This window comes from Chinchilla lanigera, unplaced genomic scaffold, assembly GCF_000276665.1.
Source record: "Chinchilla lanigera isolate Chin_1 unplaced genomic scaffold, ChiLan1.0 scaffold00139, whole genome shotgun sequence".
Taxonomy (NCBI): Eukaryota; Metazoa; Chordata; class Mammalia; order Rodentia; family Chinchillidae; genus Chinchilla; species Chinchilla lanigera.
The window spans coordinates 1,820,143-1,839,582 of record NW_004955540.1 but is presented as its reverse complement, the minus strand read 5'-3'; the positions used below and the strand labels follow the sequence as shown (position 1 = coordinate 1,839,582).

Here is a 19,440-nt window from a genome sequence, read left to right as displayed (position 1 = left end):
TTTGAATTCCATGGTAAAGGAGCAAGAAGCACTACAGACGACCAGAGGATAGTGTCTGTGTCCGTGTGGTGGCGCTCAGGAAAGGCCTGCCCCAGGAACCACCTGATTGCTACATCCCTGGCTACAGGATGGGAGCTTGCTGGGCTCTGTGCATACTTCCTTCTCTCCAGCAGTGTTTGACGGTGTCACAAGCCTTCCTTTGTCCTGAAAGCAACCCCAGGAAGGAGGTGATAGGGTCAGGAAAGACCCAAGAGTCACTTGAGGACATACCCTGTCTGAGCCAGAAGGTGGCACATTCAAACTCTATGGCTGCTGCTCCTGACTTTCCAAATTTGCTGAACCTGTGGTGTAGCTCGGCACAGAGGCCTTTGCTCTCTGCCTGTGGGCTGTGTGAGGACTGGCACAGGCACAGGGAACCTCCCTCAGCTGCGCTGTGCCCAGACCTCAGGGACATCCTCCCTGCCAGTCACTTCCACTTGCTGCCCACTTTCTAACTCTCACTCAAATCACACACAGGTGGGCCTGAGGGCTCCCAGAGGACTGTCTTGTGGATGCAGGAGCTGCTAAGGAGGCAATGGTGCACGCTCTGGGAAAGGGTGGAGCTGGATTCAAATCTGAGCCCCTGCCATGCAAAGCCCTGCACCTGCGTGTTCTAGCAGCACTCTGTAACCATCAGAAAGTTAAATGTCCACTGATGGTGCCTGGATAAACCAAGTGTGTTCTAAAGATAGGATGAAATCTTTTGGCCAAAACAGGAACAAAGCAGAGCTCCATGCTATGGTGTGTACAAAAGTCAGAAACAGCTCAGTGGAGTCAGCCAGTCCTCAAAGACAGCATGTTCTGTGATTCCACCTTTGTGAGCTATCTGCAGAGAAGCCTGCAGGACAGAAAGTGATTAGTGGCTGCCTCCAACTGGCTGGAGATGGAGGTGCCAGAGGGAAGTGGGTAGTGACTGCCACTGGGTCTGAAGCTATTTGGGGGGTGATGAAAATGCTTAAAACTCGGGCAATGATTGCACAACTCCATGAAGGTATTTAAAATCACTGGATGGTGCCCCTTCCACAAGTGAATTATATAGTAGGTGCATTAGAGCTCAACAGAGCAGCTCTGTTGGGAATCTGCGTCTCTACCACTTCTTGGTCCCCACTAGACCCTAAACTCCTCAAGGTCTGGGCACTGGCTTTGCCCTCCATGGTATTTGGAGGACCTGATATGTCATAGGTGGCTGTGTATTGGTAACCAGTGAAAATGTGGCCGTGGCAAAGCACGTAGCTCTCTGAGCCTCAGTTTCTGCACTGTAAACAAACTGCGACAGTGTCTTATGCTGAAGGCCACTGATTAGTGGACAGGGCACTGAGGAACCTGGCAGAGTCTTGGGCACAACAGGGGCAAGAGGTGGTTCCTTGGATGTGTGGCTTAGTGCCATCTCTAGGCTCTAATAGTGACCTGTGCTTTTGGGAATTCTGTTTCTTAGTCACCTCTTCACCTCCTTCACATGTCCGTCTTCAAGCAAGGGCACAGCTGTCACCCAGAGGCCCACGTGATGCCCCTGCTCAGGCTTCTGGAGGCTGGTCTGAAGGGCCACGCCCACGTGCTGAACAGGGCCAGAGCCCAGCCTGGCAGGGGCTGGTGGACAAATGAACTGCATTTCCTGTTCCTGTCTGGAGACACATCTAACGGCCCCTCTGAGCACGCCTGTCTCTGCTGGTCAGGGCTGGCTCCGGCGCTGAGCTCCCCTGGGTGTTAGCAATACACACAAAGAGCACAGAGAACGGTTCCAAGACACCCAGCTGTGTGAGGGCCAAGGTCAGGCTCTGGCAGCTCAGCCCTACCCTTAGGAACCTATTTGCAAAACTGCGGGAAGAGCTTTCAGGCAGACCTGGGAAGCCCTTCTCCTGTTCTTGTCTGGCCCCAGAACCTCGGCAGGGTTCCCAGCAGGCAGCTCTGCGAGGCTATCTGTCCTTCCTGGTGCCTTCCAGGAGTGGCTCTCCACCCCCAGCCGAAGCCTACCCAAACCTTACCTCTAACTCCTCCCACCTTTCCAGATCAGCTGTCGGGACACGGCTGTTCAAGATGAGGTTATGGTTCTGCCGTCTGGGCTCCAGCTATGCTCACCCTCAGTGTGCATGGCATAACTTACGACTGCTTGGCTAGCACGGTCCCTCCACTGTCTCTTGGCCCAGAACTGGGGCCCTCCACGATTACAGCTGTCCCCAGGCTTAGAGAAAGCAGCCTGGCACGTGGGAGACCCTCATTGAATCTTCATGCAGTGGAACAGCCCTGCTTGTACTGCTCTGCCCCCCTTTTCCACTGTTTCCTTCTCTGATGGGGTGGTGGCTGCTCCTTGTCCCCCAGGAAGCCAGAGCAGTTAGAGGAGTGGGCTCTCCTCCTGGAGCAGCCCCACGCAGGGCACCCTCATGTGGGAAGTAGAGGGGGAGGAACGCCTATGTGTGCAAGGGGTATGTGTGTGCAAGGGGTGTGTGTGTACAGGGTGCATAAGGTACATGCAAATGTATAAGGGGTGTGTGCAAGGTGTGTGCAAGGTGTGCAAGGGTGTAAGGGGCACATGTAAGGGGTGAGTTGTAACGGGTGTGTGAGAGGTGTGTGTGTAAGGTGTATGTGCTACAGTGTGCAAGGGGTACGTGTGCAAAGGTCTGTGTGTGTAAGGGGTGTGCGTATGTATACCCATGTGTAGGATGGTGGGACAGGGAGGAACTGAGAGGTGGCATGGCTGCCCGCACCCACCCCCTGCACCCTCACCTCTTTCTGTGTCCTAGGTTCTGGGCTGCCCATCCCCACTTCCTGCCAGGGACCCGGCTCTCTCCACCCAGCAGAGGCCTGGAACTGGCCCAGGTGGGTGCCTGGGTGCCATGCAAGTAAAGTGTGACATGCAAGTAAAACACACTAGGACAGGTGGAGGCGGCAGAATAAAGAACAGTATTTCTCTGCCTTCCAGCTGAGGCCCTGCCTTTTCATTTTGCACTGGGCCCACGAACCACGGGGTCCGCCTTGCCTACCCACTTTCACAGTGCACTGAGGAGCTGTGAAGAGCTGCTGAACATGTGACCCCCACCAGACAGACTGAATCTCCACAAGGCCGGCCAGCTCCCTTACCCTTCAACTTCTGCACCCTCTTCCAGGACAGCCAGGTAAGGCAGGCCCTTACGTTCTCGGGAGGGTGCTGATCCGAAGAGAATCTGCATGACCACTGCTGGCCCCCTGCGGTCTTTTGCCTGGTTCTGATGTGCCCCCCTTGGATGTGTTTCCCCAAGCAGGGGATTCGTGAGGGGCTCTGAGGGGCAGGTAGAGGTTGACTGAGGACCAGAAGGGAAGGGGGATATCTGGGTAGACAACCAACAGCAGAGGCTGGGGCGCTGCTGTGCTTAGGGGAATGATGGTGAACAAGTTGGGATGCACCCTTGGGGAGAGGGCTGGACCTTGGGATGAGGTGGGGCAACCTAGGCTCCCAGGGCAATGTGCGAAGGCAGGGAAGGTCCAGGCAAGAAGAGGCTGGGCTCGTGAGGTCACCCTGGTCCAAGGATGGAGGGAAGCAGGAAGTAGCACTGCTGGATAAGGGCCAGGGGTGGAGGGTGAGGCCCCAGGCGAGGCAGTGACACTCAGGGCTGGAAGGAGCCGGCTACATCTCTGGGAGCTGCTGGGAATGCAGGAGTGGAGTGGGTGTCATACAGTGCTCCTCCCACGCCTCTGCCTTGAGTTAATGGAAACCAAGAGGAAGAGCAGGCTGGGGAGAGGTGAGGAGGAGGAGGTTACCCTCCTCATGGTGTGAATGAACAGGGGCTTGCTTCCAGGTAGACAAAAATCTACAAATTTACTACCCTGAGTATTCCTAAAATTGTCCATTACAACAAACCTAACTCCTCTTGGTTACTGAGCCCAAATCAGATAAATTTTATTTAAGCCACCAGGTGAGCCCTAACGGCCATTGGCTCAGAGCCACAGATTTGTGGAATCCAGAGGACAGTTTTAAATTAAAGAACAAGTTAGAATGAAGAGGTGCTATGGAAGAGAGGAAATCACAAAGTCAACTTGGAAAGAGGATGAACCCTCTGGCTCTCAGACGCAGGCAGGTTCTTAGTGGCCCACTGAGGCAGGGAGGCCTGGCTTGGAGTGCAGACAGACACACACTTCTGAAAACGACACACGAGCCCCCGCACTTTTGGAAGGTTCGAGGATGGCTTCCCTGGCCTGCAGTTGCTGGTGCTCTGAAAATTGATTTCAGACCCAAGGCCCAGGATGCAGGGATGCTGGTGGGGTGGGGAATGTACGCCTTCTCTGAGGGCTCAAACTAAAAGGAAGACAGTGATAACTGGGTTTCCCTGAGGGTGGCACCATCTAGTTGACAGTGCTCCCTCGCTCCTGGTCACGGGTCCACAGCAGCCTGTGGAATGCACAGGACACTGTCATCCAGTGTCACCTACGCAGCGCCTGCGGCCCTCTGGGAGCCAAATGCAGAGCAGGGCCGGGATGGAAGCAGCTCTTCTGTGTCTTGCCACCTGTCCTACTGCGGTATCCAAGGTGAACCCTTAGCCTGTCTGGAGTTTACACATTTGGGAAACAGCAAAAGACATTAGAACCAATTTGGTTCTTATTTTTAAAAGAACGAAAACAAAACAAAACAGACCAACACACTTCAACACTCGTTGTGGCCTGGTGCTGGACTCTGTACCGCTGCTGCCGCAGTACCGGGACAGTCCTCTGTGGCTTCTCTCAAGCTGGCTAAGCATTCAAGAACCTGGGGATCAGGGACGTCAAGCTGGCCAGAGGCCAGGCAGTGAGGATGTCAAGCAGCTAGGGCACCTTCCTGTAGCTGTCTAATGTTTCCATCCCGGGAGCACTCACAGGGATTTCCGCAAGTCAAGAACCAGCCACTAGGATGCGACAGACCTTTGAGCTTTTTGTCCCCCTTGAATAGAAATCATTTAAAATTTTTAATTAGGGCTGGGGATATAGCTCAGTGGCATAAACGCCTGCCTGGCAAGCACAAGGTTGTGAGTTTGATCCCTAGTTCCGCAAAAAAAAAAAAAAAAAAAAATTTAATTACATAGGCAGCATGTGATTTTTATGAAATTTGAATGATAGAAACATTTAAAGTAAAGGTATTGCCCTGTCTCTGCTTCTCTGCTCCCCTCCTCAGATGGACGCTTCTAGTGCTGCTCTGCCTGAACTGCGCATGCACACAACTCCCTGCACTCGAAGCGTGCTCTCCACCAAAGCCAGGCACTGGATGCACCCCAGGGCTATGCTCCATTCACCCAGCCATGCGTCACAGCTGGGCTCTCGACTAACACACAGACCTCCTCATGGGAAGGGGCCGATCCTCCTTTGGAACAGCTTTCACCGTCTTAATGAACTCTGCTGGTGCACTCTTGGGTTGTCTTCAACTTTTCATCGATTCTGTGTCATACTTTACTGTAAATGACACAGACCTTTGGGCTGTAAACTCCTTCAGCTGTTTTTCTCAGCCTTTTTATGCAGCTTTGTTTAACCAGTAATCTCAATACAATTCCTATAGCAAGTTTTCATTTCAAAAAATAATTTTTGGGCTGGGACTGTAACTCAATAGTAGAGCACTTGCCTATATGAATTTCATTCCTATCGCTCCAGAAACAACAAAAACTTGCTGGAGTTAACTCTGTTTCAGCCTTTTGACCATTGTGAAAACTGGCTTTAGACAGCTACATTTTGAGCCAGCCTTACTTTTCCAAACTTTCCCACTCATTCTGTAACCAAAGCTCAGTTCTTGCAGGAAATGCATGGTATAAATAAGGTAATTAAAACTGTGTTTTAAGTCTGTAAGACAAGCTGCAGAATTCCAGGCTAACATAAAGAAGGAAGGAAGCTCCCTGGCCTTACATTTCTATTCCAGCTCCAATGACTTCATTCTTTGAACTCAAATGACAAGGCGCTGAGTCTATCAACCGCAGACTGAGTCATCGCATCAGTTTCCCAGGCCATTTATCCATCCTGGGCAGAAACTAAGTCATCCCCCTTCTTTCTTCTCATAATCTTGGTGAGAGTCAGACAATTTGCCTTTTTTGAAATTCTCATCCTCTGCTTCATTTTCTGTTCTTTTCCTTCAAAATGGGCAGCAAAGTAGCAAACAGTTTTGTGCCGTTTCTGACGTTCCAAAATTCCTTCTTTTATCATTTTGTTTCAAGAGCTCCCTTTAGCCATTATTTTAGGGTACATCTACTAGCCCAAACATCCCTGAACTTTTTTTCACCTGTGACTACCTTGATTTTCCTTTCCTCTTGCATAGTACATATTTTTGATGGATATAGGGCCCTGGTGACAGGCCTTCTAAAAGTGCTGTGCCGTTTCCTTCCGATCTTCATGGCTTCTGGTGAGAATCTGCTGCATACGTTCTGTTTCTCCTGTGAGGCAGGTGTTGTTTCTCTGAGTAAGGGCAGGAGTTTCCCCTTATTTCTGTGAGTAAATGTCAGGAGTTTCAGACATTTGAATACAATATGCCTTTTTACGGGTTTCTCTATATTCATTCTGTTTGGGGGCTCATCCAGTTTCTTGAATCTGTAGATTTATGTCAAATGTGCGAATTTTTAAGCCACTATGGTAGATTGCCTTTGTTTTACATGTTTTAGTTATCCATGGTCAACTATGATTTAAAAATATTAAATGAAAGATTCTAGAAGTAATTAATAAATTTTCAATTATATGTTGTTCTGAATAGTGTGATAAAATTTTGTACCATTCTGTTCTACTCTGCCTAGGTCATGAACTCTCCCTTTGACTAGCATATCCACACTGTATATGCTACCCTTCTGTTAGTCATTTAGTGGTTGTCATGGTTACCAGATTGCCCATCATGATGTTGTAACGCATGCAGACAGGGTTCAGAATTATCCATGGATTCAGGCATTCAACAGAGGTCTTGGAACATAGCTTCCGCAGAAGAAAGTACTCCTGTATTTCTTTGGGTAGTTTTTAAATTCTGTTGTCTTTCTCTTTGCTGTCTAGACTTTTGATGATATGACTGTAACATCTTTTGTTACAGTCCTACAGTTTCCTGAGGTTCTGTTCATTTTATTTCTCCTGCTGTATTTCTATTTTCTTTCTGTTTTTCAGATTGTATTTTTGATTGTTCTTTTTTTTTTAACTACATAGGGTCACACTACATAGTTCAGCATGGCCTTGGCCTTGGAGTCACTGGGGCCCAGGCTGGCCTCGAACTCTCAGTGATTCTCCTGCCTCAGTCTCCCAAGTGCTGGGATTATAGGTGTGTGCCACCATGCCTGACTGTGTTCTTATTTTCAAATTCACTGATTCTTTTCTCTTTCCCATGTATTCTGCTATTCAGCTCATCCTGTGAGTTTTTAATTTCAGTTATTTTTCAGTTCTAAAATTTCCATGTGGTTCTTTATTTCTCCTATATCTTTGCTGAGACTATGTTTCATTTGTTTGAATTCTATCCGCAGGTGCTCCCTGAAGTGTTTTTCAGATGGTTCCTTCATAACATTTACCAGACAATTGTAACTTCCCCATCATTTTAGTGTTACCCTTTTTACATGTCCTTTTTATATCTTTTATTTCATCATATTATTTTTAGGTGCATTTTCTTTTTCAGATATTTTATTTTAAAGAGAATAAAAAATAAAAACAATACATAATTTTAAAATAAGATGATAGGAAATTAACAAGGGTTATTATATTGCATATTGTTATCTTCAAAGTATTTGCTCAGATTACCAGATATTGACATGAGTGATCTTTAAAATCGAAACCTGGTTTTGAGACTTGGGTCTCAGTAAAACCATCTGTCCCGGCCTCTCTGGCCCTGCTCTGACACGGGAGGGAGTGTGCCTCCCACCCCCGCCCCAAGCGGCCCTCTTTGGCTCCCACTGACACTCAGGGAGCAGCCCGGCTCTGCTGTGTACAGGGCGCCCATCATAGCTCCCGGCTGGGTGAGTGAGGGGCCTGGCCCTGCTCCCGCAGACTCCAGGGAGGTGGCTATGGCCAGGTCACCACTGGTGTTGTGGCAGAAGTCTCCTCTCTCTCCCTACCTGGACTTCTTGCCCCACCCTGGCAGAGGGAAGGCAGGTGGATGGGAGCTTGCTGCACCCCAGTGAGGGTGGAGGGAGACTCCCACCTGGCCTTCGCTGATAGGAGCAGGGGCTGGGACATATTTTTTTCTGTGGGCTTTGGAGCAGGTGGTTACTGTTGACAAATTTTCTGTCTTGTATAAAACTTTCTCCTTCTAGGGACAGAGAACACTTTTTTGGGGGGGCTTTTTTGGTCTGTGCCCACTGGCCTTTTGGTGGATGGCTTCTTCAACACCTAGTCTGAGCTGCATGAGACAAAACAAGACAAAGCACAAAAATCCCCCCAAACCCCTTAAACTTACTACCATATCATTCCTTGGGCTGTGAGGCCCCTAGTCAGTCTGCCTTTACCTCTCCACCTTGAAGAGTTTTACATTTGTGTGTAATGTTCAAGGTTTTTAGGTGTCTTAGTGGGAAGAATAGAGAGAAGTGCGTACTCCATTTCCCCTAAGGGCTGCCCACCAGTGTTACCCAGTTCCTTCCCTCCCTCTTCCCAGGGTAGTAAAGCACCAGCCCCTCCCGTTCCCATTTGCTGTCTTCCCTTGTACTTCCATCCTTCCGATATCCAGCACTGGCCTCACCTTCATGAGGGTGATAAAGAGGAGCAGGAATAGGAGGAGGAGGAGGAGGAGGAGGAGGAAAGCCACATCGGGAAACAACAGGACAGCCCGCCGCCCCCTTTCCAAAGCCTGCTGTGGACCTCTACAGACTGAAGGCCAGACTCAGCAGGCTGGCTGTGGGCGCTGCACACTCCTGGCCTCCGTCTCCTTCATCTGGCGGCTGGAGCTTCTCTTTTCCTGGCACACTGCCCTTCTCCCTCCATCCCAGTGCAAAGGGCCTGTTTTCTCCCCAGTGCCTTCCAGCTAAGATGGAAGCCCAGTCTAGGATGTGGCACCTATATTAGACATGCACAATCACAGAAAGTCAGTTAGATTTTAAATTCATTAAAGGTCCAGGTTAGGCTCGACATTTCTTTATCTAGTGGCACACAAAGAACAGCTGATAAAAGCTTAATTTTTAGGACAGAATGACTAAAGGCCCTTGCCTGAGAGTGGAGCTCTGTGAGAGGAACCCTGAGAATCAAGGCCAGGGGACTTTGTGAGGAGATGTTCACGTAGCACACAGCTCTGGCAGTGCTCGGCCCTGCGCCACATTCTCCGGGCTCTGGTGAGGCCCACTATGGTGGGCAGCCTCACGGGGTGCAGTGAGTGTGAGAGGGAGAGATCACAGGTGGGACAGGAAGCCGGGGCAGGGGAGGAGCACCCGCCCTGCAGGGCCCAGGTCGCAGAAGTCCTCTCGGGCCCCTGAGGACAGAGTAGCACTGTGGGAGCTTTGGGGAACACGCCCTGCAGAAGCCACAGCAGCATCCGATGATTATGCGGGCCAGGAGAAGCAGTCACCCAGCCTGCAAGTGTCCTGGCCTCAGGAGTGGACCCTGGCTGGAGGTGGGGACAGATGCCCCATGTGAGGCGTCCTCCTGGAGTAGACTCTGTGGCCCTGTAGGCGGCCTTGGAAATCCAGCTTCCCATTTCTGTATCTGTGTAGCGAGGGGCCTGACCTGAAGATACAGCTATATGGGCCCATCATTTTCTCCTTTTTTACTTGAAAGAAAAGGACTGCTGGTCTCTCAGGGCTTGATTGGTATAAATCCACTTAAAACTGCAATAATCATAACTTACAGTGACTCAGTACTTGTTACTGTCAGCTGCACCAGACATGTCCAGGCTCACCTCACTCTATACTCACCATCAGGGGTGGAGTGAGTACTGGGACCATCCTGCTTTGTGGATGAAGGGCTTCAGGCTCACAGAGACTACACTGAGTGACCAAGCCAGAAGAGTCAGAGGTGGGATTTGAACCCACGGGTCATGACTCTAAAGCCTGCTCTTCATCTCTGGCTTCCTAACACACCTCTTCTAAGAGCCAGCCACTGCTCCGAGCCCCATGTCACGTGTGTCCTAAGTTGCACAGCTGCTCTGATGGGAACAGGGTTTGCACTGAGACAGTGTAGCAAGCCATGCCTGGGTGCTTCTTTCGGGGTGCTTGTCTGCTCCTCCAGTAGCTCCAAGCCCCTCGAGGGAAAGGACTCACTGTCATTCATTTCTGTCTTCACAGGTCCTGCAGCACCCAGCGCAGACTGAGCCCACCATACGTCTTTGCTCAGCTGAATCCTTCTAGAAGGGGACTCCCAGCCCCCCACCTGTCCCGGCCACGTGGGAGTCCATGGAGACCTTGGGTTTGCAGCTTAGCCACAGGGGGTCTGTGCCAGGCTGCAGGCTGTGCATTCTGCTCTGCTTTCTCATAAAACGTTTTCTTCACATAGTGTGGGCCCGGGGCTCCTAGACAGGCAGAACACAAACCCAAGGGCCATGGAGCTATGCATTATTTCTGCTGGGGCGCATTTTTGCATTTAGGAATCTGAGTTTTTGGTAACTTAATGCCAGGAGTGGAAGGTAAACAGATTCTTCTTATTGCAACCCTCTGTGTCCAGCTGTTCTGGGAAGGTTTTTCAAAAGGGAAGAAAGTGACTAACTTAGCCTGGCAGCTCTCAATGCTGGTGCCTTTGTCCTTCAGGGGTCATGTGGCACTATCAGGAGACACCTGTGGTTATCACAAGGGGGCTGTATGGGTCTACCGGTGTTCAGTGGGCAGATGCCAGGACCCTGCTCTACGTCCCACAACACAAGGAGAACCCAGCAGCAAGCAGCCAGCCCGCCCGCACCCAACAGTACTGAAGCTGAGAAATCCGCGCACGAAGCAGCCCTGCATCTGCATGCACAGGGTGTTTGTGGAGGAAGCATCGCTCAACAATTAAATTACTTTTTATGAGATTTTACTCCCTGAGAGCAGCATAGATCACTGGGGAGAAATGAAAGAGAACATTTTGTGCCGCAGCAAGACCATTTTAGTTCAGAAGCACATTCAGAAACAAGGCTTTGAGGTAAAGGTCTAGGGCTTTTCCCCACAAACCCAGTGGGGAAACTTATTAAAGTACAGATTCCTAGGCCTCTCTTCACACCCACTGAGCAGACGCTCTTGGGGAGAGTGGTGGGGTCTGCATTTTTAGGACACCCCCCAAGTGATCTGGACATACACTGACATTTTCTTCCACTTCCCAAAAGTAGGGTGGGGCAGATGGGCCATATGCAGAGTGGTTTTTAAGAAGTTGCACATTCTAGCACGGCTCTCCAACTTGATCATCGGCACTGCCGCATCATGAGCTGCCCTAGACAGGGACCCTGGCTGCTCTGCTTAGGAGTTCACGAAGCCACCCAGTGAGCTGCAGCGTCTCTCTAAAAAACAGCAATACCCACGAAGACCTAGGTTTGACAGCCAGTTACATTTTCTTCTCACTCCTCAGAACACAAAGTATGAAAGTAAACAACACCGCCTGTGTCACCCAAGACGACAAAGAGCGCATGTGGGAAGCTGCATGGCAGCGGAGCAGCCGCAGCCCATTCGGGGAACTTCTCAGCCAGCAACTGCACTCTCTACCATGCAGACGCCTGGGCTCTGCAGGTGGAGTCTGAACCTTCCTTGCAAGCGCAGGCTTGCCTGCCAATCGCTTTGTGGAGGAGCGAGAGTAGTCAGCAAGTACCACACACCGTTAGCTATAAATCCAAGTCTCCATGGAATCACATGTAGCTGGGACAGGCCAGGTGGCTGTTGGGTCCCCGTCCAGGGGAATGGGACTGAACCAGCATGTGCAGTGGGCTAACTGTGCTGGGCCCTGCAGACGTGGTGAAGGCACAGAAACGAGTCAGACGGGTGCCCCCAAAGAGGCAGAATGACATAATTAGCCCCGGGCCCACACTGACAGCCACCAGCTCCAACTGATGAGCTTTTGTAAAGAACCATCTTAAATCAGGCACAGTGGTGCACAACTGTCAGTGTGGTGCACACCTGTCGTCCCAGCTCCTTGGGAGGCGAAGGCAGGAGGATGGAAAGGTCAAGCCCCGCCTGAACAACTTTGCAAGGCACTGTCTTAAAAAAAATGAACAGGGCCAGCCATGTAGATCAGAGCAAAAGCTCTGGGTTCAATCCTCAGTTCTGCAAAAACCAAAAAGCCAGAACCATCTTAAATCCCACACTAGGACAAAACAAAGGACCAGCACATTTTGCATGGCACTGGCACTCAGAAGTTGGAACGGGTGTGAGAAGTACAAGTCTATGAAGAAATTGGCTTCCATCCTCCTCCTCCCTCTCCTGCAACTCTTTCAGGTGGTGCTGCTGGCTGTGTCACAAAGGGACAAGCATGACACACCAAAGGCTACAGAAACTCACAATCTCTGCTAAGAGTCAGAATAAGCGTGTGCAGTTTGTTTTTCCGTTCACATTTTCCCAAAAGGCCAACCTTGACCTCACGTTGGTTTCCACTGGGCTCTGCACACAGCCTACCTTGCCACACACCTGGCCCATGCAGCTGCCACCCGGCCCGATGGGTGCGCGTGCATTCACTAACACCGCTTTATTTTTGTCTTTTCTCTCTGATCCACATTCAGCTGCCTGCATAATTCCCACCTCAGGTGCAACCTCTCAGAGTTACTTGTCTCCTACTTGAGATACATTGCTGTTCCGCACACATCAGAAGATTGGCCAGGGGGTGGGAGGTATGAGTGTGGAACTGGGCCAGGAGGAGCTAGGACACTGCCCTCAGACCCAGGTACTACACACACAACAGAACACCATGACAGTGTCTCTCTGTGGTAAAGACCTTGAGGGGGTGTTTCTGAGCAAGGCTATAAACAGATACACCTTTCCCTCCAGTCTCAAAGGGCTTGTGATTTAGAAAGTGTCTCTCTGTGCAGCTGCCAGCCATCCCTGTTTGGCTTGAGGTGGAAAGACAAGATGGTGTATAGACATGTTTTGAGCACCTACTCAGGGCTCAATAGGCTCTGGGTGTCGGCGGCGAAACCCTCGCTCTCCCTGAACAGGAGCACGGAGGAAAGGTGAGGGTGTGCTCCCGCAGGCAGAGAGAAGGATGAGGAAGGGGGCGAGCACGGCTGGGTCAGAGGCTGCTGACTGCACCCCGACCCTGGACACCGGATCTGTAGCATCATGAGAGCATCCAGCGGGGAGTACTGGATGAGTCGGTGAAGACGGCACTGCAACTGCACAGGCAAGGCCAGGGGCCGGTTCTGGTGACCTGGGACAGGCAGGGGCCCAAGGCCCAGCAAGGAGAGTGGACTCGGGGGCTGCCTGCTTGGGAGTGCATGAAGGCTGGTCACTCTCTGGTGAGGCGACCGCGGCAGATGGTTAGGCCGCTCTGTGCCTCAGTCTCCTTACCCATAAAACGATTGCAGTCACGAGTCCACCTCCCAGGCTTACTGCGGAGCTCTGCGGTTAACGCAGGTGAATGTTAGGACCATGCTGGGCACACAGCACCTACCGGCACTGGCTGCTGTTATTTTCCTGTGGGGCCCACTGAGGTCTCTTACGGCTATATGAACTTGAAGCAAAAAAATCTTACAGTGGGGAGTGTGTGGTGGATGACGGTGGGAGAGGAAATCAGAAGCAGATAGACCGGGCTTAGTTGTGCCTCTGACCATGGGAATTCACCCCGGAAAGCTTCACTCCTTTCCCTCTCTCCTTCCCTTCTTTTCTTCCTTCCTTCCTTCTTTCCTTCCCTCTCTCCTTGCCTCCCTCTTTTCCTCCCTCCTTTCCTTGTACTAGAGTTTGAACCCAGAACCTTTTCACTGAGCTACAACCTGACCATTTTTTATGTTTTATTTTGAGACAGTGTCTCACTAAGTCATTAAGTTGGCCAGGCTGGGGATGAACTCGCAGTCCTCCTGCCTCAGCCTCCCCAAATGCTGGCATTACAGGCATGTGTCAGCATGCCCAGTTCCTTTTCTCATTAAAAAAAAAAAAAAAACAACCAGCTGAATAAGGATCTGAAATGCAGCTCTTGGATACTTTCTGAATGTGAAGAGTTAGTAACATCGTCGTCCTCAGGGTGAACAGTCATTTTTCACTGATGGGCACACTGCCATCTCCAAGACTACCATCCTCTCCAACTTTCTCTGAGATTTAAAAAAACTGTTTTCTTGCCCCCATTTTTTCTTGGTGGTTTATCAGAATGATTTGAACTTTGCAATGAAGAAGATCTCAGTTGAGAGCTTCAGAGCTGTGTGCTCTTGGGTGAGTCATTTCACCTCTGTGAGATAAATAAAGTGTGTAGTGAAAGCCCTGGAAAGTGAGGCATACACATGAGGATCCAAGGTGGCTGAAGCTCATTTTCCTAGTGGGGCTGAGGCGGGCATGCACCTTGCTGTCTTCCTCTCAGGCTCCCAAAACCTTCCTTCACTTGACCGTGTCCGCCAGGATTTCTCCGGAGAATTTGATTTCCAGGTTGTGCAACACTGCCTGAGGGATCTAAGCTCAAACGCGGCGCTCCAGTGACACGGGCCGCCATGTCTGTCCTGTCCGACTGGGTGGGGTTTGTCCTGTGTGGGGATGGTCACCTTCTTAGCCCCTCTTCCAGTCACTTGGTCACACAGAGCTGAGGGGGCGAGAGGCAAGAGGCTTTGCCACAGACCAGTGAGGAAATGAGACCTCTCTGTTCTTTGTCAGGAAAACAAGAAAGTCCTGTCCTGTGTGAGGCTGTTATGTGTGTCCCTGCTCCGGACAATCTACTCCAGTAAATGGAAATGAAATTGCTCCATTCAGTTTCCAAATGCCACATTAAAAAAACAAAACTGACAGACAAAACAAAAACCTCCCAGGCTGCAAGGGATAATCCAAAACCAAATAACTGGTTACAATGTTTTCCAGAAATAATTAGACTTAATTTTCAGCCCAAGAAACGCAGTCATCAGTGCCGTCTCGGAATCGCAGGGTTCTGTCAAGCTCTTGGGGGAAGAAGTGCTGTGCTGTCGGACTGCATCGCCACGGTGGTTACTGTCACCCCAAGATCATTTCAACCTCATCACAGCCCTGTGAGGCGGGGACGTCTGTCCTCCCCACTGCAGAGGTGACACTCGGAGCGCAGTGAGGCTAGTGACATAACGAGCCCATAGGCAGCTGGAATTTAACCAGAGTTCAAAACCACTCTGCAGTCCTGCCTCTCGGGGTCAAGAAGTGGCTCCTATACCCAGCACCAGGGGCAGTGGCTCCCAAGACTTCCGGGCCTGCTGGTGCGTCAGAGTTCGAGGAAGGGTTCGTGCTGACACCCAGTTCCTACAGCACCTTCCCCTGCCCTAAGTGCCTGGGACCCATCAGGACCTCAATGTTACACTTGTCCCTGGCCCACACTGAGGGAGTGGAGCCTTGGTGGGGTTCATCCACCTCTCTGAGGTCTCACACTGATGACACCTGTGTAAGTCCCTGTCTACATCAGGCTCTGGGCTTAGGCCCAGGGAGGCAGCAGGGCAAGGGTCGACCTCAGAGGCAGACCTGCAGCCTGGTGATCTGATGCCAGCAGACCTTGGTATTCCTGTCTCTAAAATGGGCAGCAGCAATGAGAATGCAGGCTTCTTTGCAGCAGAGAACTTGTCTGCTTTGCTCATGCCAGGAGCCTCAGAATGCTGTGTAATATCTGACCTGGCTTGTAGTAAATGCTCAACATGTATTTTTAAGCATAAACAGGGGAATAAAAAACATACTGTTTCTGTAGGGATTAAACAAGATACTGTATGTGTAATGCATAACAGAACTGGGTGCTCAAAAAAAGGCAACTACAGTTGGCTATTCATATCCACAGGTCTGCACTCATAGATTCAACCAAGTGTGGACCAGAAATGTTTGAAAAACAAATTGCATCTGTACTGAACATGTACAGAACTTTTTCATGCCATTATGCCCTAAACAATATAATGACTATTTACATGGCATTTCTGTGAGGCATTATGAGTAGTGTGCTGGTGATTTAAAGTGTATGGAGGATGCACGTAGGTTATATGCAAATATGACACCACTTTACACAGGGATGCGAGTGTCCTAGGGTTTTCCTATTTGCAGGGGCCCTGGAATCAGTCCGCTGCCAGTAACAAGGTGCAACTGTGCCCTGGTCATTGCATCAGACTTTTATTTTCATTATCATGCTGCACTCTCCCAAGAAAGTCATGAGATACGTCTTGCTATGTGCCCCATTTTTTTGCAGGAAAAACCAAACCAGTACGAAGTCAAAGAATTCTTAGAGGAGAGGTCATGCCTTTCAATAAAAACCGTGCCTTAAAAATAAAGTCACAGCAAGTCCCTGTTGGGCGGTTGCAGAGTCCAGGGACAAGAGGCAGGCTGTGGGACTTGGGACTTTGGGTCTGGAGGTGTTCCCTCCCGAGTCCTGCACCTCTGAGGGTACCCCAGGACCGTGGGTGGGCCCCACCCTGCATCTGCCATCAGCAGAGACTGAGTGCCCAGCTGTGCCATTACCGAGGATAATAGGAATCCTAATGAATTACAGGCTGATGAGTCGTTGATTGCAGGGGAGAAAAAAATTACAAGTGAGCTGATTGAAACTCTTAATAAAGCTCATTCTTAGGGAAGGGTCTAACTTGGCAGGGGAGGGCTGGGGATACCATGGGAGTTTTTTAGATGGTTCTGATGGTCAAATTGGAAGCATTTCTTGTCTCTGTGCTTATCTAAACCAGACCATTTTCTACACACTATGGACTGTCTGGTTCCTATGCAGGAACCCTTAGGGCAAGGGTAGTATCCTGGTGTGAACATAGCTGATGTACATCTGGGACACAAAGGAGTCCAGGCACTAGTGTGGAGAATAAGGAAACAACAAAAGGAGAGCAAGATGCCACCGGGTGAGAACGTACAGATTCATTTTTGGTTTTTTTTTTTTTTGTTTTTCTCTGGTACCGGGAACCGAACTCACGACCTTGCGCTTGCCAGGCAGGCGCTTTTGCCGCTGAGCTAAATCCCCAGCCCCCCAGATTCATTTTTGAATTCCAATAGTAAAAGGGCTATAGAAATTGATCACTAAAACTTGACCCATGCAAAAGCAACTATGCTGGGGGTCATAACTTCCTGTGCTGTAAATCTGCAGACAGGCCAGCTGCCCCTTAGCAGGCATCACCCCTTGGTGTCCCTTCCTCCCAAAGTACTCTCTCAGCCAGCAGAAGTGTCACCTAATCTAATTGCAAATGCCCTGACAAGGCCCACACCTCTCCTGGGATGCATTACTACTGGCTTTTCAATACGCCACCACCTGTGTGCGCCCTTATAGACAGGGAGCAGCCAGAGGGCATCTAATGTCAACATTAATTGCAATTTAGTACAGCTCGCTGGAGAGGACCTTGGGGAGAGGGGCGAGGGAAATCAAATGTGGTGACTGGAAAACAGCATGAGAATCAGGAGAGGATATACCTGGAATCCTCTGGAATGGACAGAAAACACCTCTGAATTCACTGGCCTCCAGCCAGCCAGGACTGCTCTGGATTCGGGGCAGTGCAGCTTACACAACTCTTGAGAACATGTTCTATGTCGAGCACGGTGCCAAACACAGATTGGGGACAAGAGCTGTGTCCTCAGGTGAGTAGTGGAGGCTGGGGGTTCAGATACCGAGATGGATCCAAAGATCGACTAGTCTGGATTGGGATGGTAGCTAGAGAGAGCCGGGCTCTCACCTGCCCTTCTCCAGGAGGTCACCATCTAGAGGACCTGCAAACGTCTGACAGGGCAGTGGGGTTTCTGTTTTACCATCTGGGGACCTGATCAGGGGCCCTTGGAAAGCTGGGTGGTTCGGGGAAGCTCGTTCAGCACCTCCCAGGGAGCCCAGGACTCTTGATGTCTCTCTAGACCAGGGTGTGAGCCTATAGCACATGTGTTATTACTGTGTTTTTCTTTTAAGACAAAAGATGTTAATATAGCATTGTTTCTTCTAAACAAAAACCTCAGGATTCAGTTTTAATTGCAGTGCTGGCACTTTGGGATAAATAAGTGGGCTTTGAGCTAGAGTGTGGCTCTCGGGCTCTAAAAGGTTCACTGTCATTGCTCTAGAGGCAGCCTGCAGGCAGGCCCAGTGTGGGAAACCAAAGCAGCCTGGTGGCTCTGGGCTTCCCTCCACATTTAAGGGCAAGACAGCTGCTGCCCCCCTGAGGGCCTTTCGTGGAGGGGAGCAGCCCTGGAGAAGGGCTGGGGATGCTCCACTGTGGAGTCTGCAGTCCTCGGGACACCCAGGGTGGGACAATGTATCCAGGGCCACCCATGGCGGAAGGCTGGCTTTGGACACAGCTGGTGGTGGTGGTGGTGGGCGCAGGGGAACTGCACACACTGTCCTATCATGAGCCCTGGCAGCAAGCAAACCAGAAGCTGGCAACTCCCATAGGAAGAGACCCGGACCCCAGGCCAAGGAGGGAGTGGGTTGCTGGGGGAATCTGCCTGGGCCAGGGCCCAGGCCCCAGCTCGGGTCCTCAGCCTGTTCATCCCTCTTCTGTTTGCCAGGTCCTCCCCTGTTCGCTTTCTTCTCCTGCATGTGTATACATGTCTATGCAACACTGCATCCTGTTATATGTTTATATATGCAATACCCATGTGTTTGTAAGGCACATAGCTATTCATTTTTGATGTTTCTTCATCCTTCTATCCACTCACACTCGCCATACTGACATTCACTCTATCACACACATTCTCATACTAATTCACTCCCACATACTGACATCTCACAGTTTTACACACATTTTCTCTCTTATACACACACATACACACACATGCATGAGCACAGAGGAGTAGCAACAGTGTCAAGTACATAGGCCCAGCAACCTGTTTGGACCACGTGGGTGAAGAAGAAGTGAGGTTTGGTTCAAATCCCACTTAACCTGTCTGAGTCTCCATCTCCCTGCCTTAGAGCATGAAGATACTGAGAAGACCTTCCTCCTAGGGCAGAAGTGAGGACCACATGCAGAGGCTGCAACATCTGCCTACCTGGGCTGGAGTGACCATCCTTTTGGTGGGTGGATGCTTTCTCCACGTTCTGGTGTCTCCTTCCAACAGAAATGACATCATGCATCTGCCTCCTTGGAACCAAGTGTTGGTATAGTGATCGGAACTCTTACTCTGTCATATGTTTAACTGTATTAATAGACTTTAATTTCTGTGCAGTTTTAGTTTCATCAGAGAAATGAGCAGCAAGTGCAAGGTGCTGGGGAACTCCTCCCTTCCAGTCCTTTCTGGACTGGGTCAGGCGTCTGCCTGGGTGTGGTGCCTTTGGGGGAAGCAATGCCAATGCATCACTGCTAACCACAGCCACGGCTGATTCCTGAGCTCCCCTTGGCCTGTGTAGTTCTTGGGTTTTAACAAATGCAGAGCTTCACTGCCTGGGACTCCCCTGGTCCTCTGCTGGTTCACCTTTTGCCTTCAACTCCCGATCCTTTCACCACTGCCACAGCCTTGCCCTCCCCACAGTGTTAGGGCG

At 50.5% G+C, this 19,440-nt stretch overlaps 1 protein-coding gene and 1 long non-coding RNA gene across 5 annotated transcripts in view; one reads left to right on the top strand and one right to left on the bottom strand.

Moving 5' to 3' along the window:
- The window catches only part of LOC106147297, a 29,621-nt gene extending 15,935 nt beyond the window's left edge, over positions 1-13,686 (top strand). For 2 of the 3 annotated variants that reach the window (XR_001232130.1, XR_001232128.1), the window contains 3 exons: positions 2,778-2,853; positions 2,957-3,149; positions 10,194-13,686. This is a non-coding gene — a long non-coding RNA (uncharacterized LOC106147297). Of the gene's footprint in view, positions 1-2,777; positions 2,854-2,956; positions 3,150-5,155; positions 7,579-10,193 lie in introns of those variants that run through there. The other variant, XR_001232129.1, reaches the window with a different exon arrangement.
- Zhx2 (zinc fingers and homeoboxes 2) overlaps positions 1-19,440 on the bottom strand; it is an 84,762-nt gene that overhangs the window by 50,827 nt on the left and 14,495 nt on the right. The window lies entirely within an intron of this gene.